A 19,606-nucleotide genomic window follows, 5' to 3' on the forward strand; every position below is an offset into this window, starting at 1 on the left:
ATTGCTTGACACAGTGGTGGCCGCAGACAAACATGGGTTTGTGCTAAGCTGTGTCTGGGGCTTTGAGGGCTTTCTGCTACCTGGTAAGCTCCTTTGTGGTCAGGGATGAGACAGGGAGGAGCTCCCTAGAGCGGGCTCTGCCAGGCCAGGCATGAGATGCTGTCGGGGCTGGAACCTGTAGTCTGAGTCCAGTGGGTGAGGTGCAGGTACCTGGGGAAGGTGGCTCGTGTGCCCTGGCTGATGGCTGCTGGAGAGGCAGAGGCCCCGCAGCCTGTTGGACTTCTAGCAGGAGGTTCTTGCGGGCCGGGGGAGGTAGGTCAGCCTGTCTTTTCTCCAGCTCTGAGAATGGCACCCTGGCTGAGGCCCGCACCTTCCCTCTGAGGCCCACACAATCCTCACCTGTAGACGGGACCAAAAGTCCCTGGGATGTGACAACAGGTGTCAGGGCTCCGATGGGGACGCACTTCAACGTTTCACTATGGAAAAATGAACGTGTACAGAATAGTATGCTTCCGCCAGCCTACACATCCTGGCTAGCCTCGAGTCATCTCTGCCCACACACTTCCCCCTCCAGACAACAGATCACTTCATCCTAGAAGTTGGAGTCTGTTCTGTTTCACAAACAGATAATAATTCTGGAACACACACATAACCCTAAAATCTGTTAGAACTGATAAAGGAATGCAGTAAAGTCCACGGGTAGATTCCATATACAGGGCAATCAGCTGTGTTTCTACACACTCCCAGGGAAGTAGCCAGAGGAGAAAGAAATCCCATCTCTTGTAGCATCACAACCCAGAAGAGACTTTAGCAATACATCTAACTGAAGGAGATGAAAGATTACAGACTTTATCTGCAGACTGAAGTACTGATGAAAGACACTGAACAAAAATAAAGGAAACTTCGAGGCCAGCCTGGTCTACCAAGCGAGTTCCAGGACAGCCTCCAAAACAATACAGAGAAACCCTGTCTCGTAAAAACCAAAAATAAAAAATAAAAAAATAAAAAAGTAAAGGAAACATATCCCATCTTCATGGTTTGGAAGGACTAATATTGTTGAAATGTCCAGATCACTTGGGTGATCTTCAGATTGAGTGTAACCTCTATAAAAATTCCAGTGACGGTTTTCACAGAAATATATAAAAAAAGAAACTGTAAAATTCATGTAAAACCACAGGTGACCTCCCAAATAGCCAAAGCTACCTCAAGAAAAAAGGCTCAGACTGAAGAATACTACACATCTTGATCCAAACTATGCTGCAAAGTACTGCACTGGCATAAAAATAGAACAGGATAGGTAAAGCCCAGCTTTACCTGTGCAATTATGACTGATTTCCAACCAGATGCCAAAAATATACAACAGGAAAAGGATAGTGAAAAGTAGGTATCCACCTACAAGAACGTGAAATTCGCCTCCCATTCCTCTCACACATTTCACACACACACACACACACACACACACACACACACACACACACACACACACCAAGAGAACTAAAGGCGTACACTCTGAGACTATAAAACTTCTTTTTTTTTTTTTTTTTTGAGACAAGGTTTCTCTGTGCAGCTCTGTAGACCAGGCTGGCATCAAACTCTCAGAGATCCGCCCGCCTCTGCCTCACAAGTGCTAGGATTAAAGGTGTGTATCACCACTTCCTGGCAAAACTTCTTAGAGAGAGAGAGAGAGAGACAGAGACAGATAGAGACAGAGAGACAGAGACAGACACACAGAGAGAGAGAGACAGATAGAGACAGAGACAGAGACAGACACAGAGAGAGAGAGAGAGAGAGAGAGAGAGATCAGAGACAGAGACAGATAAAGATAAAGATATTGACAGATTGACCCCCGGTCTGGAAAAGAATCTGACTTTTATTCTGAAATCTTAGGTTATGGGATCACATCAGACTAATGTTTCTTCATGGGGAAGGAGGCAGCCCTGGAAAGAGAGGGTGTGTGAACTAGGGGAAATATTTGCAAGGTGAGCATCTGTAAGGGACTAATACCCCAAACATGTGAGATAGTAAAATAGTAGCAAGAATCTCAAGAGCCTTGTTTAAAATGGGCAAAGGGCGTGCATGGACACGAGGCCTACAAGTGAACAACGGACATACAATGGCATGCTCGTCAGTCATCAGGGAAGCACATGCAAAACCACAAGGAGAGGCTACGTCACACCTGTCCGAATGGCTGTTAGCAAAACGATGAGAGATGTCTGTTGGAAGCCTGTGGAGATGAGGCTCGGCGCTGGTGGGAATGGAGTGAGTGCAGCCGCCGTCGGAAGTGGAGAAATGAGGAACAGGGCCAACACACGATCCAGCACTAGGTATATAGCCCAAACTCCCCAGACTGGTTTGCCATGGAGACACTGTCAGCACTCCATCCACCAAAGCAATGTGGAGAGGCATCCTCAGGTCCCAGCAACAGATGCATGATGGAGAAAATGTGGTAAGTTAGACAGGGAAGCACTGTGTAGCCTCCAAAAGGAGGGTATTCTGTTAACAGCAATATCGATGAACAGAGAAAAAAAAAAGCACAAATCCTGCTTGCTCACACCTCTATGTGAGATACAAGATAATCAAACTCAGAAACAGGGGTGGAGGGAGGAGGCAGGCCAAAGGGGACAAGTTAGATGGATCACTTTATTCAGAAACGCAGTGGCCCAGTATTGCGGCTGTTTTCATAATGCATATGTCCAGCTTATAGGGATTTTCAAGTACTCTGTCTACCAGGAAAAACAACAAATATTGAGCTGATTGTGGTACACCTGCCCAAGCACTCAGGAGGCCAAGGCAGGATCAGGAGTTCAAGGCCAGCTTGGACCACCTGTCTCAAACAACAAAATCGCTATTTTTCAGTATTTAAAAGGTCTAGATTCAAGCCAGGTGTGGTGGCACACGCCTTCAATCCCAGCATGCAGGAGGCAGAGGCAGAGGCAGGCAGACCTCTGTGAATTTGAGGACAGCCTGGTCTACAGAGTGAGTTCCAGTACAGCCACAGCTACACAGTGAGACCTTGTCCAAAAGACGAAAACAAAGCAATAGTCCAGATCCCAATGAGGTCACTGTTACTAAAGCTCTCATTTGTCGCAGGAGTGTGTTGACACCCGTTTCTTGCCCGTTCCCTTGCAGCCTTTCCGTGACACTGGTCTCCCACTGTGTTCCTGGTCACCTGCGTCTTGTCAGTTGGCTGTACCCATAGGCTTCTTTAACTCGGCTAGACTGTGCTCCATTCAGTGTGGAGAGGCTGGCAGAGCCAGCCTCTGGCAGATACCTGCTGAGCCCTCCCAGTGGAGTGCTGACAGGCCCTTACTCCTGTGAGGACAGACCTTCACTGTTAGCCAGGTTCCAGCTGCTGAGTGGGGTGGGGGCTGGGGAACCCCCCAATCGGTGCATTTTTTTCTATTTTTCTCTTTTCTTCAGTTTACCCATGGCGGCTTTTCCTCCTGCTGTTTCCTTCCTTTCCTCTTTCCTGCCCTCCTTATTTCCTTTCTTCCTTCCACAACATTGAGGTGGGTGCTCTTACCAAGCTCTAGCCCTCTCTCAGTTGCTAAAATTGGAGACATAAGTAAAAAGGTACTCAAAATGTTTTAGGGGCCAGGCGTTGGTGGCGCACGCCTTTAATCCCAGCACTCGGGAGGCAGAGGCAGGCAGATCTCTGTGAGTTCGAGGCTAGGCTGGACCGACAGCCTCCAGAATAATACAGAGAAACCCTGTCTCGTAAAACCAAAAACCAAAACAAAACAAAAAATGTTTTAGGGGCTGGGGTGCAGCTCAGTTGGTAATATCCAGGAGGTCTGGGGTTCTATCTAAAACAACACATAAACAGGGTGTGGTAGGGAGGGCCACAGGTCATACATGGCACTAAAGAGTGTCTAGCCTGGGCTAGAGACCCTTCCTTAAAAGACAGACTAAAAAGTCTAAATGCTGTCATATAATAGTAATGTCAGGGCCCGGAATATCTTCTTCCTGATTTTTGTTTTCCTGTGTGATGCTGGGTGTTGAAGCCAGGGCCTGGTGGACACCACCCTGCGCTCCTTGCTTGAGCTGTTTCCCAGGCCTGGCTGGAAGGGATGTGGTCTTCCTCCCTGCCCTCCCAAGGCCATTGCAGGCTGGATACAGGAAAGGACAGGCTCGTGGTACAGCCCCGCTGCCGAGTCTTTCAAAGGAAATCAGGCATTTGGCTGGCAGCACCGTCGCTCTGACATCTGTTCTTTGAGGATTCTCTGCTGTTACTCAACATACTGTGACCTGGGCTGCCCTCTGCCTTCTGCAAAAGCCCTGTCTCCCAGGCCGGGCCAGCATCTGGAGACCACAGGGCCCGCTCCCGCCTCTGGGCAGGCTGCAGCACGCATGGGTGTGGGACTCTCTTCTTGTCTTTTATGAGACTAGGCCAAGCAGCAGGTTGGCATTTCTGCACAGACAGGGCTGGTGGGGGCTGGACTTGGGAGACTCGAGGTGAGATGGGCATTTGGAGCCACTTTGATGCCCACCAGCAGTTCACCTTTTTTTTTCTTTTCTTTCTTTCTTTCTTTTTTTTTTTTTTTTTTTGTTTTTTGCGAGACAGGGTTTCTCTGTATTGTTTTGGAGGCTGTCGGTCCAGCCTGGCCTCGAACTCACAGAGATCTGCCTGCCTCTGCCTCCCGAGTGCTGGGATTAAAGGCGTGCGCTACCACCACCCGGCAGCAGTTCACCTTTTAGGACCACCAGTGACTCCACGAGGCCCTGGCTTTTCCTTAGTTTTTCATGACCTTAGCAAGTTTCTTTTTTGTTTCTTTCTGGAAACCCTGCTGTCTGCCTCTGGAATGAAGGTGTGACCAGGACATTGTCTGTGTGCCCAGCTTGGACAGGAAGAGATCCCTGTGTGTCCCTGAACCCAGGCTGGGAGTTGAGTCTAAGCATTGGAATGTTCCTCGGACCTCAGGGAAAATCCCAATACAGGGAGGCTGAATGACTGGACCACAAGGCTGGCAAGGCATCTCTGACTGGCCAGAGCCTGGAAGAGCTGGGGGGAACCTGAGGCCAGCCTGCTCTGCCTCTGGAGGAGGTGAGCCCCACCGTGCTCCTACTGCTGGCAGCAGAGTGGGTTCCATGCTCCTGTGCTATAGTCCAGCCTGGCGGGAACACCACGAGGTCCTGAGATTCCTGTGGCTGCAGGAAAACCTTCTGCAAGGGTTGGTGCTCTGGGTCCTCCTGAATAGCTGCCACATGAGATGGGTAAAGACAGTTTGGGGAGGCGTGTGGAACACTCTGCTCCAACTCAGGAGAAAGGAAGGGAAGAGGCGATGGAACCGGAGTCCAGGGAACTCTGCTACAAGTCATGCGCAGCTGGACCAGGAGCTCCAGGGGCCAGGAGACTGCTCTGTCTAGTTCTTCAGCTCTTTCATTTATTTTTATTTCATGGTCATTGATGTTTTGCCTGCCTGCATGTGTGAGGGTGCCAGATCCCCTGCAACTGGAGTTAAAGACAGTTGTGAGCTGCCATGTGGGTGCTGGGAATTGAACCTGGGTCTTCTGGAAGAGGAGTCTGTGTGTTTAGCCACTGAGCCATCTCTCGAGCCCCTCATTTTTATTTTTTTTAAGGTTTATTTATGTATACAGTGTTCTTGCTTGCATGTGTGCTTGCAGGCCAGAGGAGGGCACCAGATCTCATTACGGATGGTTGTGAACCACCCTGTGGTTGCTGGGAATTGAACTCAGGACTATTTGGAAGAGCAACCAGTGCTCTTAACCTCTGAGCCACATCTCCAGCCCTCAATTGTTTCATGCTGAGACGTTTCTCAGGCTCAGTACTCATCCCCTTGTCGGCTGACGTGAAATGACTGATTACTCCAGCTTTCCCTCAGTGTCAGTGGTCAGATCTTCAGGCCTGGTGGCTCTGACTTGGGGTCAGCTGAGGTTGTAGCCAGATTGCCCATGAAGAGGCAAGCCTGATAGAGGATTGGGGATCTGCTCCCAAGATGGCTTCCCCTGGAGGGGCTAATCCAAGAGAGAAGTCTGGCATCTTTGCTGACCTCAGAGCTCATGTGAGTTCAGTAATTTTTCTCTCTTTTTTGTTATAATTTAGTTATTTTTATTTTATTTGCATTGGTGTTTTGCCTACGTGTATGTCTCTGTGAGGGTGTCTTGGAGTTACAGACAGTTGTGAGCTGCCATGTGTGTGCTGGGAATTGAACCTGGTCCTCTGGAAGAGCAGCCAGTGCTCTTAACTACTGAGCCACCTCTCCAACCCCATGTTTTTTATCCCCCTCCAGCCCACATTGGTCACACAGGGAGTCAGGGCTACGTCAGGTATGAATCCCAGGAAGCTCACGCGCCAACAGCCTTATGGAAGTGTAGGTCACAGTGGTCCACCTAAAAGTCCCATGCCTGCCAAATCAATACAGAGAAACCCTGTCTCGTTAAAAAAAAAAAAAAAGCCCCATGCCTGCCCCATCCTTGGCTCTTGCTTGTCACAAGTACACCCTGGGCTGCTTACCCCCAGGACCAGGGAGCTGTACGGGTTAATAATGCTTGTCCTCTGAGGCAAGTGGGCCTAGGGCCCAGAGGAAGGCTTGCTGTACCTGACTTGACAGGATTCATAGTATTCTGACGGGAGCAGGGGCCCGGAAGAGTGAGGCCGTTGGGTGGTAGCATAAGGGATACAGGGTGGAAAAAGGAATTGGGCTGAGTGCTGGGGTCTGACAGGCCCAGAAAGGAGACTTAATCCTGAGGCACAGGCTAGCCATGTAAAGTCTGTGAGGACAGCAGACGCATAGTAGAGCCAGGATCTCAGGGTTGGCGCTGTGAGGATAACCCCAGACAGCACCCCTGCCTGTCTCTTTAACTGACTGTGAACCTAAGCCCTCACAGATGCTCAGCCGACAGCGCATATTGCCTTGACTTTACAGAGCTCGCTGGAATGCTGCGGCTTGGGTGAGGTCACACACGGAAGCTGTCTGTGGAGCTCCATTGCCCCAGGTCAAGGGACCGGACTGGTGCGAGTGTCCAGCTGATTGCTCAGACTGTGGTCAGCCCAGGGAGGGTCCTGAGCCCCGCGGCAAGGGAGGAAGGCCATGGCTGTGAGGCTGACGGACAGAGTCAGGGCAGTTCCTGTCCTCACTTCTTTCCTGCCCCTACAGAAACCGCCCGGAGTCTGAAAGGCACTGGGGTGCTATGGGGTCCCTCCGTGGGGGCGGGGCTCCACGTCGGGGCTTGTCGAACGGGTCAGCACTCAGTATCGTCTGTTGGTGCGCCGACTGGCAACTGTGCCTTGCTTGTCGCCGCCTATCCAGCATGTGCCTTGGGACCCTTTTCTGTTAGGGACAAACACTTCCTGGCATGGGTGAGGTTATTCTCCTGCGTTGGGGACCCCGGATCGCACGGTGGAGCTTTGGATTGCACGGTGGAGCTTTTCAGGTCTGCGCCCTGCTCCTAGTGTGGCTGCCGCCCCATCCGCTCCAGGCCCAGGCATTCTGAGTCAGTTTTGTGTCTCTAACCCCGGAGAGGAGGCTGGGTGGAGCCCTGACAGAAAAGCTTGGTGGTGGAACCTGCAGAAACCAGTCTGCCCGTCTTCTGCTTCCCAGGCCTGAGGACATTAGATTCTGGGGGAGTTGCGGGAAGATAGGAGAGCTGGGGGGAAATGGAGTGCTCTTGCAGAAGGGGGGGGGCCTGGGTCCGGGTTAGGAGGCCCGGAGGCCCCGTCTGTCCTAAGAAGGTCCTGCATCACTCCCAGGGAGTAGTTGAGGGAACCCTGATTTCCAGTCTTGCTCTCACAGCTGTGTGTGCCGGCAACAGCTGCACACTCTGAACCCGCACCCTCCTCTGAGGAGATGGGAGAATTAATGAGCTGCTGCCCAGAGCACAGCAAAGTGTCAGAAGTGACCACAGGGGCCACCAACCTCAGGGCCGAGAGGACCCCGGGGGAGGATGAGGACTCGAGTGTGCCTGGGGGGTGCCGTGCTCTTCAAGGACGGATAGGCAGGAGGCCAGGGAGAGTGGTGACATTGCTGGGTTTGTTATAGTTCATCTCCTGCCACCTCTGGGTGCTGCAGCCCTGTCTCTCCTCCCTCCCACAGCCAGGACCCTCTCCAACGACCAGGCTTCTGTGTGCTTTCCCCAGAGTTACCAGTGGGGCAGAGGGCTCCTCCTCCACTAGCCCGAGAACTCTCAGGCACGGGACCTTCCCTGCCAGAGGGATGGGACCAACGCCCCCAATACTCTCCAGGGCTCCGGTCAGGGAGGGTCTGGGTCTGCCTCTTATCCGGCAGCACCCTCCTTTAGCTGGGCTCCACTCCAGTGTTGTCCTCTGGTGTAAGCCAGGCCTTGAATAAATGGAGGTCCAGTGGCCATGAGAAAGAGATGTGTGATTCAGTAAGGACACTGGTGTGAAGGGGAGCCCGGGGGGGGGAGCTACTTCTGCACGCCAAGGTGGTTAACACCAGAGGGAGAGGCAGCACCCCTTTGGTCCCAGAACGAGCGTCCCTTGTGCCCTCTAACAGCAGGCTCCCTGGGGGCACTGGCCAGGCAGGGAGCACTGAGTTTCTCACTCCGTCTGTCTCGGTTGGTTGTGTGGCGGACCTCTGTGAGCAGCCCGCCTTCTTCCGGAGGAGTAGCCGTGTTGTGCAGGGCCACGAAGGCTTGTGTTGCCGTTGCAGACTATCTTCAGTTTGGAGACCATGGCTAAAGCTGCACATTCATTGCGCAAACACCCGAATGTGGGGCCACAGGGGAAGCGTCTGGGGTTACCTTTAGTCCGCACACCCAGCAGCTCTCCAGTGTTCGCATTCCTGCTAGGATCGAGAACTGGCGTACCCCCATGTTCTTGTCAACATCTGGTGTGTCCCTTTAACTGACCTGGCTTTACTTGTAGGCCACCTTGTACCTGCCAGCCCAGAGACTGGCTCTGAAGTCCCATCCACGTCCTGGTACTTGGCCAGTGTGCTCTGAATGCTGGGCATAAAAGGAGGTAGCTCTCAGCAAGGATGCAGCCGGTGGGAAGACAGCCCAAAGGAAAAGGGCAGTGGCTGGGGCTACACCAGGGATGCCCCACACTGTGGGAGGAGGGAGCATGCCTTGCTTTGAGGCGCTCACATGGAGTTGGGGGGTGTCTGGAGAAAAGGTAGAAAATAATCCCAGGACTCTAGGTTACGTGCCGGGAAGGCTGCCTGAGGACCAGGTGGGTGCTCTCTCTCCCCAGTCTTTGGAGACTGCGTGTTACCACTGAGCTCCCTACGACCCCAGGGGGAAGTGACGCCTGGCTCCGTGGAAGGGAGGCCAGATTTAAGTCCTGGGCTCATGATGACCGTGACTGCTGAGATCTTCAGGCAGGATCTCTCTGTTTCGGAAGCAGAATCCTAATGCTGAGCCTGGGCGTTACTCCTGCCCTAGCCCCGACAAGGGACAGATGTGGCATGCAGAAAGACGTGAGACCTCTCAGATGGGTACCCAGCCCACTACATCACTCCAGTGGAACGAGCCCAGGGAGGGAAGGGGCCTGTCTGGGAGTGGCTGAGCCGGAGGCTCGTGCCAGGCTGTCATCCTTAATTGCCCAGTAAGGATGTGTCTGCTCTCTGCCTCCAGCAATCGTCTTGGGGCTTCTAATGGAGATTTTCACTTCTTGTTTTATAATTTTTTAAAAAAATTGTTCCAGCTTCAAGCTTCAAATTTCCATGAAGTCATTGGATCTGGGAGCCTGGCCTGGCGGCTCCTCCGCTCCTGTGGCAGGCTCGCAGGCTGGGAGAGGGGCCCTCCTCACACCCCCACCACAGCAGGAGCTGAGCAGAGCTGAGGGCCCAGCCTTAGTTAGCTGCCACTGCTGCCACCACCGCCGAGCAGGAAGTGGTGGGTCCCAGATGTGACTCACTCTCATTAGGTAGCCGGTGGACGGAGCCTTCCCATGTGTGAGACTGGAGGCCTTCAGAGCAAGGGTATCGAGGGTCCAGCCACCTCCCTGCAAGCACAGAGCTTGGTCGGGCAGCTTCAGTGCCTCGGAAGAGTCAGGTAAAGCCTGATTTGGGCGTGGGGTGGCGTCTGTTATTTTGGCCGGGGCCTTGGGTCCCAGGCCTGTGGAAGGGAGATGAACCCAGGCCTAGCTGCTGGTGGGCTGGGCCAGCCGGTGGTGAGGGGGCTCCACAGTCTCCTGGGCAGACAGCTGGGAGGGCGGCTCCTCACTGGGAAGCCCAGACAGTTTGGCCCTGGCTTTTCCCAGTCTGGCAAACCGGTGCTGCAAAACGGGTCTTAGGCAGCGATGCTGCTCCCTTGGCCCTGTTACCTGGAATTCTGGGAACTGCATACTCTTTCAAGATTGTGATTTTACATTTACAAGTACATTTCATTTTTTCTCACAGAAAACAAAAATTATCAAGGAAACTTATTAAACAAAGCATCAAAAGTAACTCTGAAGGTGGGGGCTGGGGTGTAGCTCAGTGGTAGAGTACTTGCTTAGCATTCCTGAGGCATTGGGTTCCATCCACAGCACCGAAAATAAGACAGAAAAAAATTTAGACAAAATATTCTGAAAGCGATATGCACGTAAGAGAAGGAAAACCAAAACGTCTAAGGAAAAGGGAACGATTCCTTTCCATCTTCCCCTGTTTCAAGACCCTAGGATCAAGGTGGGCCACTTGGAGGGGGTCCATGCACATGGCACAGGCTGGGACAGGTGCCTCTTACCCTTTCAGGGACAGGCACAGGGGCCATTCTCCCTGTTCAGCCGCTGGGAGAGGGGGGCACGGTGTCTGGATGTGGGACCAAGACAGATTTCAAAGACTTGGACTGGAGGCCACAATGTGGGCTGGCTCTGCCTAGAAGGCTCTGTGTAACCGTCACCAGCTCTCAGCTGTAAATGTGATGTGAGGGGCAGTATAGACCCACGGGCTCCACAGCCTGCGTGTGGAGGAACACATTTAAAACGTAAGGATTTAATGTTTGGGTGAGTTTTGTACAAATCAAATCAAAACAAAACAAAACTCGTAAAAAGAGACTGAATCTGGCATGGAATGCGTTATTGTCTTGGAGAGTGGAGAGACCGCATCGAGGAGGGTTGGGCTTCAGAGGAAGTCTGAAGCAAGACGCGCTGCAGGAAGTTCAGGCTTGAGGTCTCTTCATTTCTGTAGAGTGCCGTGTGTTCTGGCATTCCCTGTTCCAAGTGTCTGTGTGGTAGTGGGGGTGGGGGGTGGGGTAGGGTGGGGATGGGGGGACAGGAGAGCCTCAGTGGAAGGAGGCAAGGGCCCCACTGTGGGGGCTTGAAGACGCGCTTGTGTCAAGTCTGACTTCTAGGATTGGAAAGGGCTTTGTAAAGGCCTCCATACCAGGACTTGGTCCTGGGGCTCTAGGGAATGGAGGCAGACATGGCAAGGGTGAAGGCAGAGTGACCTCTCGGAAGGAAGACGGTCCATCTCGGCCCTGTCTGAAGGACAAGTGAGCATCCCTACAGTCTGTGATCATTTCTTTGACCGTGTGCGGTCAGAGGCTAGGGTCTGTGTCGTCTTGGGTCAAGTCCTCCCTCCTGCAGTTCCTGCCTGTGCACTACAAGGGGCCACCATGCTTGGGGGTGAGAATGTAGTCAGGATACCGATTCCTTTCTGGTGAGGTTCAGGGTCAGAGCAGAGGACTACTCTGTTGTGGGCCAGTGGGGGAACTAATGGTGGTGGCCTCCCTGCCAGCTGGAGAGTCAGCTTCCTCAGAGAGGCCCCTGTGCAGTGTGACTGCTGTCTTTGAACCCACTGTGAGACGGTGGGTGACACGGGACTTTGCATATGCCTGCCCACCTGCGTCCTTAGCTGGGCTGAGCCTTCTCGGCCGTGATGCCGTGTCCAGCTTCAGCAGACAGCTCTACCAGCACGGTGAATCCTTGTCACTCCACCTGAGCAGCAAGGCAGTCTGTCCCTTGGTGCGGCCCTTCATTCCTTCTGCCCTGGAAGACAAAGCTGTGGGGTCCTACATACTGAGCAGATGACCCCGCTGCCCCCTTTGCTTAGCCTGGCTGGAGAATGATCTCGGTTTTCCTGGGAGCAGCAGAAGGGTCACTGAGCAGGCCATGTCACAGTAGCCGCTGCTCAAGCCTCTCAGGCCTCAAGGGGGAAGCACTCACTGAGCTAGACAGGCCTGTGCAGAACCAGACCGGGAATAAGTTTGATTCGCAAGCCAGCCCCATCTGATCAGTGCCACAGGAAGGGGTCATCAGGCTATCCACCCCTCATGCTAGTAGAACCCTACTTTACAGGGCCAGCAAGGAATGAAGCCTGTTTCCGCTGTGCAGTGGCTTGCTGTTGGTCCCTAGTGCTCCAGAAATGCTGGTCATTATCATGTCACGGTGCTCTCCCCCGACCTTGGGTGGTACACAGGGTCAGTGGGAAGCTCCAGGCTAGCTGGTGTCCCTTGTGTAAGTCACTTTTTCTCTCTGTTCCTCTGTTTTCTCACTTGTAAGATGGGGCTGGTGGCACCAGGCAGGTAAATACGAGGGTCAGAACATGCTCCGATGGCGGCTTGTAAGCATCCGATTCTGCTGCTGGGGGAGGGATGTTTCATGGCCTCTCTCCTGTCCACTGGCCTTCTGTCCTCTGATGCGGCTGGCACAGCACCTCCAGCTAGCCACAGGCATCCGGCCTAACCTGCCGCTGCTCAGTGTTTCAGCATTGCGTCACGGCTGGGTTTCGCCAATCTTGGTTCAGACCCCCGAGCTCTATTTCCCCAGCTGGCCTTCTCCAGGGACACCTAGAACAGGGCTTTCCTGCTGCCATCGCTGTCCTGGCAGGCTGTCCATAGTCTAGGTGCCGGGTCAGTAGAACGGAGTGAACCTGTGGTCGGCATAGGACGAGGAGTGGCCATCTGGACCCCGTAAGAAGTCCACCAGATTGAGACCTCTGATAGTGTGAGGCCAGTTTCTCCCCTGCGGAGGTCAATCCGTCAGCCTCCCAGGCCTCCGTCAAGTCCTGCTGTTTGCCTGTGCAGTCTCTCCACCCACACTGCATGCGTGCACTTACTTGGCTGGTACTCCTTTTCAGGAACACTGGGGTCCAGCAAGAAGGGATCTCAGTGCGTTTGCTCTAAGTCCATCCATGTGGCAGCTGCCTCCTACCCTTGGCTCTGGTCAACCCCCTTTCTGTGGCAGGTTCCTGTGGTCACTGGACGTCTTCCATCCCTGTCCCTCATCCCCACCCGTGGCTGGCCACTAGAAGGAGCTCCCCGCAACTGAGGACTCTTTGAAGTCTCTGCTACTCTGCCCCCTTCCTCAGCAGTGCTTTCTGGACCTCCAGGGTCACCTTCTTCGCTTCCTCCCCGGGCATCAGCACCCGGCTGGACCTAACGGAGTGGCCGTGGTCCTGGAACGGAGGCCCGGCTCCTGGAAGCCAGTCGTGCCCCTTTTGCATAATGGCAGGCTGGGGTCTGGAGAACACGGTACCCCCTGAAGGAGGGAAGGGGTGCCAACAGTGCTTCTGGAGCCCCGAACCTGACTGTCACCTGGTTTGCAGGGCCCCGGCCCAGTTGGACGTGGCTTAGTCTCGTGTCCTGGTGCTTCTCACTGGCTGAGTGGGAACAGGCAGGGTTCCAGAGCCCAGGCCACTGGACTCTGTAGTCACCAGGCCAGCGTGCATTTCCCTGGCAAGTACTGCGGGAGGGTACAGCCCTGTCCCTGGGCCTGTCTCCTAGTCTCCCGCTCAGAAGAATGTGGACTTGGGGCCTACCTGCTGGGTGTGTCTGTCCCTGTCCCCGTTCTCCAGGGACAGTCACCTCCTCCTCGGGGCCTCAGCGCATCCTCTTCTGCAGCAGGCTGACTGGCCCTGCTCCCTCCCCATACCTGTCTTGGGGGGCGCATCTAGCTGGGAAGGAGGAGCTCTTTGAAGTGAGCCGGGAGGTCCGCTCTAATGGGGCCTGACTGATGGGGGGTGGCCTCTTTTGAAACACCCAGACTTCCTGGAGCCACCACTCAGCCCTTGGGGAGATGCACGGTGATTCCAGTGATGCCACCGAGGGGCTTGGGGCGGGACTGGCATATCAGGGGAATAAGGGAGGAGAGCCACTTGGGGGAGGGCGGGGCTTTCAGGCAGTGAGACAGATACCCCTGTGGAGATATTCCTGGTCCTTCTACATCAAGGGGCTGCCAGCCTCATGTGTAGAGTCGGCTGGCATGACCCTGCGGGGCTACAGTACTGACTGTGTACTATCTCACAGTTTTGGTCGTGAGCCTAGCCTTTAACGGCTGAGCCATCCCTCCAGCCTCCGTGTACTGTCTCCTGTAAGAAGCCACTAATAGTTAGGTACCGTTACCAGTTCATTCTTTGTATCAGGAGACTGGAGCCCAGAGGGGTTAATAAACATGCCCAAAGCCACACAGCACCTTCGGGGTGGAGAGGGATCCACACCGTGACTCTGAGCTCAGAATTTGCACTCTCACCCTCTGGGCTCTGCTGGTTTGCCATTGTGGGCACACGCTGCACCTTGCCTACCCTCCGTTTCCTCTCCTCGTTCAGCAAGTTCATCACACGGCCTCCCTCTCCTCATGTGTTGTTTTGCTGCTTGTGGTTTCAGCACTTCACCCTGGGCCTGGTGGAGGGCAGGAGTCCAGAGAGCAGTTGGTGATGGCGTTGGGGGCCTGGGTGGCAGGGTGGACCCCTTCCTGCTTTCAGCGTTGGTAGGCCGACGAGGTGGCTTTACAGGTCAGATGGGACCCCACGCTTGGCCTGCCCACGCGGTGCTGACTCTAACGCAGAGTGGAGCAGGGTCTGCATGCCTGCTAGGCAAGATGCTGAGCAGTGTATAGCCCAATGGCGTAGACTTTGAGGCGGCACTTATGGGCGGGGCAGCCTTGGAGGAAGCCAACATGGGCATTGAAGCCAGGTGGGAGGAACTGGGTGGTCTTTCCGGAAGAGCTGGCTCAGCAGGGCTGGAGCTGGCTGGCTGGGCGTGCTGGGAGGTGGGCGACGAGCATCGTTTTCAGGCCTCCCAGACCCAATGATGAGAGGGTGGAGCTTATTTGGGGAAGCAAAATCAGTCAAACCCCACAGCCACCAGGAAGACCCGAGAAGTTGCCGAGTTTTGGGCTGGGGTAAGCAGGGGGACCAGCTTGGTGTTCTTTGTGTGCTGGCCAGGGGCCCTGGAAGATCGTCCCCTGGAGAGGCCAGGGTTTGGGGGGCAGGGCCTGCTGAGACAGAGGCTCCTTCATGTGTGCCTTTAGCATGTAGCCTACAGCCTAGCTCTGGAAGGCTGGAGTCTGGGGAAGGACCCAGGGGCCAGAGGAGGCTGCCCAGGCTTCAGGTTGCTATGGGAGGGTGTCTGAGCCCGTGGCTCCGGAAGTCGGGCTGTGGTTTAGGGGACAGGGGTGGGGAGTGGGGGCGGGGATGCTGCTTTTCCTGAAGACTAGCGCTTCCGGCTCTCAGGCCTGCCCCTCCCCCGTTATGGACAGGTCCTTTTGGCCTTGACAGGGGTCTCAGGAAGTCTGGGAGGTGAGGCTTTCAGGACCTGGGGCTAAGGAGGTCTTTCCACAGCTGGAGCTTGCTGTGGGGGCTGCTGGGCTTCTGAGGCAGCTGGTGGCTTCAGGCTGCTGTTGGGACAGAGGCCTTGATGGACTCTCCAGGTGGCCCGCTGAGTTCTGGTGGGACAGGCTGCTCACTCCTATGATCCCTCTTCTGGAAAAGCAGGGCAGAAGCTTGGGAACCCTGGAGTGACCAGGCCTGGAGAGGGTTAAGAATTGCCTGGGTCATGAGGCTGGGTAGGAGAAAGTGGAGCTGAACTGTGTTTAGAGTATTGTTCCTTGTCGGGTCTGGCCTGGAAACTGAGGCACGTGGGCACTGGGAGCCATCTTCTTTCTTCCTGTCCCAGGGGAAGAAGGTGTCCCTACCTGGAAACGTCCTGAGGGCAACTACTGAGCCCAGGAGAGGCACAGAGCCCAGGCCCATGCCCTTGACTGCTTCTCTCCCTTCCTTCTTCCTTCACCCAAGTCAGGCAGGGTCCCTGGAGGGTCTCCCCCCACCTTGTCAGACCCAGGTGGCACTGGGACCCCTGGCCTTGAGGAGCTCCTGGGGAGCTGCCACCATGACCTGAGGAGACTTTCTGGGGGGCGGAGCTCCCAGTCGGGACTGGGAGACTAAAGCTAAGGTTTCCTACAGGAAGTTCATTCCATGGGTGCAGAGAGGCCGTCAATGGCTGCTGCAGTGTGGGAGGGATGCTGACCTGCTCCAAAGGAGAGGGACTTTAAAGGGAAGAGGACGAGCTGAACCCGGCACTGCCCGTGACGGGCCACGGTGGAGGAGCGCATAGCTTTGTGTGGCTGTCTTGTTTGGCACAGTACTCGTCAAGGAACGCAGGCGAACCGTTTAGAATGAGCCTGGGGGCAGGAGAGATGGCGCAGCGGTTAGGAGCACTTGCTGCTCTCACAGGGGACCTGTATTTGATTCCCAGCGCCCCCCCCCCCACACACGGAGGTTCACAACCATCCATAAATCCAGTTCCAGGAGATCGGAAACCTGACCTGAAGGCACCACATGGTGCACATAGACATTCAGGCAAAAACACTCGCACATAAGATTAAATTGAATTTAGGGCTGGCATGTTGGCTCAGAGGTTAAGGGCACACACTGACTGCTCTTTCAGAGGACCCAGATTCAATTCCCAGCACCTACATGGTGGTTCACAAGCATCTGTAACTCCAGATCCAGGAGATCAGGTAACCTTTTTTGGTCTCAGAACAGGTGTACATACGGTGCACATACCACGCGAAGGCAAAACACCCATACACATCAAAGTAAAAAATAAAGTGTTAAAAATTAATACATTGAATTTAAGAGAGGGGGGGGCGCTGGACCTTGGAATGAGGCAGGGCTGAGTTCGAATCTCCACCACCCCAGGCAGTGAGCCTTGGACCACAGGCTAGGATCCCAGAGGTGTGCGTCAAGGCTAGCCGTGGCTCCCTGAGAGCTGGAGGCTCTGAGAAAAGACACTTTTTCTCATGGTCATGTCCAGAGGCTGCAGAGCACTTCGGTCTGTCGGCAAGCCTGGGACTCTGGCTTAGGGCAGGGTCCAGCACTTTCTGGGATGTCACCTGCCAGCTCCCCCAGCTCATACCAGCATCCTCAGCCCCTCCCACAGTCACCCTATGGCCACTTCTTCAGGGTCCAACTGGACTTGACCCAAGGTGTCAGCTCTGCTGCTGCCTGAGACCCCAAAAGGCAGCTTGAGGAGGTGACTCCTGCCCTGTGCTCCCCAGGAGCCAGCGCTGTGGGCTTTGGACAAGACGGGAGGTGGGGTTCTTCCTGATGCTTCTTGCTGCTGTGGTAGCAGAGCCAGCAGCTCTCCTCACTCTGTGCCAGATGCTGGCTCAGCACCTCCCCTTCATGACCCCATGGAACCCTCGTTAAGCCTTGAGGTCAGACTGCTCTTCTCCATTTCCAAAAGAGGAAACTGAGGCATAGAGCAGTCGTGCAGCTGTGTCCAACAGAGCCAGGGGTCACTTTTTCTATTAAAAACATTTACTTATTTTTATTTTATGTGCACTGGTGTCTTGCCTGCATGAATGTCTGTCTGTATGAGGGTGTCGGATCCCTTGGAACAGGAGTTAGAGACAGTTGTGAGCTGCCATGCGGGTACTGGGAATCAAACTGGGGTCTTCTGGAAGAGTAGCCAGTGCTCTTAACCACTGAGCCATCTCTCCAGCCCCCTCTATTAAGGCTTTTTTATAGTTGCACATGCAATGTCAACGGAACTAGATGGTAAGAATGAGAACCGAGACCAGAGTGGATTTTGGTGGGAGGGGAAACATGCTCCAGTTTAGTGTTTATCTAGCAGGCATGCCGTTGACTCTGTAGAGTTTTCACAGGGAGCTGTGCATGCCATGGACAGCTGCGCCTGCTCTACATCTACAAAGATGTGCTGTGCCAGCCTAGAGTAGTAGACACACTTTCAGTCATTTGCAATGGAACGTGGAATCTTGGTTCTTGTTTTTTGTGTTTGTTTGCTTTTTGGTTTTTCGAGACAGGGTTTCTCTGTGTAGCCTTGGCTGTCTTGGAACTCACTCTGTAGACCAGGCTAGCCTCAAACACACAGAGATCCGCTTGCCTCTGCTTCCCGAGTGCTGGGATTAAAGTCGTGCGCCACCACTGCCTGGCTTGGAACATGGAATCTTGTATGTGTCCCTGCCCTCATGCAAGAGTACATGCACAATCAATTATTGCAGTAGGATTTGCTAAGTCCAAAGGTGTCTGTGTGTGTATGTAGCTGACACATATACCTGCCAGGAGTAATCGTGAGTTCCCATTTCACAGACTTCACCATGTGTCCTCATCTTTGCCAATCAGACAGGTAAAATAGTTTTTCATGGTAGTTCTAATTTGCATTTCCTATATCTAGTATAGGTGATGTCATTTTCCCCCCAAATGTTTAAAAGCTGTTTGAGTTGATTTTTCTCTGACCTTTGGGTTTGTGATCTTCCCTCATTCTTGGTCTTTTTCATTTGTAGGTGTTCTTCACTTATGAGGGAGGTTAGCTCCCGGCAATGTGGTTGTAAAATATTTCTCTCATGTGTAGTTCTTCTGTTGATTATTCTTTTTTTTTCTAATCAAGTAGTAAATTTTGTTTATTTAAATGTTTGAATTTCTCTTTATGGCTCTTGAGTTTGGATTGGGTTGGGAAGGCCTTAGCCTGCCTGGCAGTGGCAGAGCACGTCTTTAGTGCTGGCACCTGGGAGGGAGCAGAGGCAGGTGGATCTCTGAGTTTGAGGCCAGCCTGGTCTATACAGCAAGTTCCAGGACAGCCAGGGAGGGCTACACAAAGAAACCATACCTTGAAAAAACAAAACAAACCAAAACAAAAAGCCCTAGCTGTGCGAGCGTTGACATGAGAGCAATTGTGTGGGCTCTCGCCCTCTTTAGTACCCGTCCTGTGCTGGTTGAGGCGTCCTCATGTAAGACTCACATGCTTGGTTTTGCTGTTCTCTAGGTTGCTAGGGAAACAGCGTCTTTTCTCCTAGCGTCAGACCATCACAGAGACTCAGTGTCTGGGTGAGGCCCTGTGCAGAGTGAAGCCAGCAGGCAGCCTCCTGAACTGCTGTGTGGGCTGGGCCCAGCATCAGTGAGGTCCCCAGGCCCTTAGACTTCCTGTTTCTGTTCTTCCTTATCAAGTGAAAGGGGATCAGAGCTCTGTTGATCGTGGGTGTGAAAGTGTTTCCATTCTAAAGGGTGGAAGGGGCTCGAGGGCATGGTTTAAAAGAATGAATCATGACTAGCAGGGTTTGGAGGACTAGGTGGGGACAGGGCCAGTGAGATGGCTCAGCTGGTCAAGGTACTTGTCACTAAGACTGACGATTTAGGTTTAATCGTGTGGTGAAAGAAGAAAAATGCTCTCCCAAGTTTCCTCTGACATACAAGCGTGTATACCCACCACGAAGTAAATACGAGTGAGAAGGTTAAAGAAGGGCTGGAGGGATGGCTCAGAGGTTAAGGGCACAGGCTGCTCTTCCAGAGGACCTGAGTTCAACTCCCAGCAACCGCATGGTGGCTCACAACCATCTATAGTGGAATCTGATACCCTCTTCTGGCATGTAGACGTACGTACATGCAAATAGAACACTCATATGCATAAATAAACCTTTAAAAACGTTAAAACAAGAGGCGGGGTCGTTTAGTGAGCACATTGC

General features: G+C 53.6%; 1 protein-coding gene across 7 annotated transcripts in view; it reads left to right on the forward strand.

The window, feature by feature from the left end:
• Positions 1-19,606, forward strand: part of Adcy7 (adenylate cyclase 7) — a 54,542-nt gene that overhangs the window by 5,262 nt on the left and 29,674 nt on the right. Inside the window, exon 1 of one of the 7 annotated variants that reach the window (XM_040735399.1) lies at positions 4,774-5,171. The exons of 1 other annotated variant lie outside the window; for it this stretch is intronic. The gene's annotated coding sequence lies outside the window, so the exon portion shown is untranslated. Of the gene's footprint in view, positions 1-4,773; positions 5,172-9,639; positions 9,979-14,886; positions 15,026-19,606 lie in introns of those variants that run through there. 5 more of the 7 variants (XM_040735401.1, XM_040735400.1, XM_040735396.1 and 2 more) reach the window with 5 other exon arrangements.

The sequence above is a fragment of the Mesocricetus auratus genome, unplaced genomic scaffold (genome assembly GCF_017639785.1).
Source record: "Mesocricetus auratus isolate SY011 unplaced genomic scaffold, BCM_Maur_2.0 Super-Scaffold_100045, whole genome shotgun sequence".
NCBI classification, from domain to species: domain Eukaryota; kingdom Metazoa; phylum Chordata; class Mammalia; order Rodentia; family Cricetidae; genus Mesocricetus; species Mesocricetus auratus.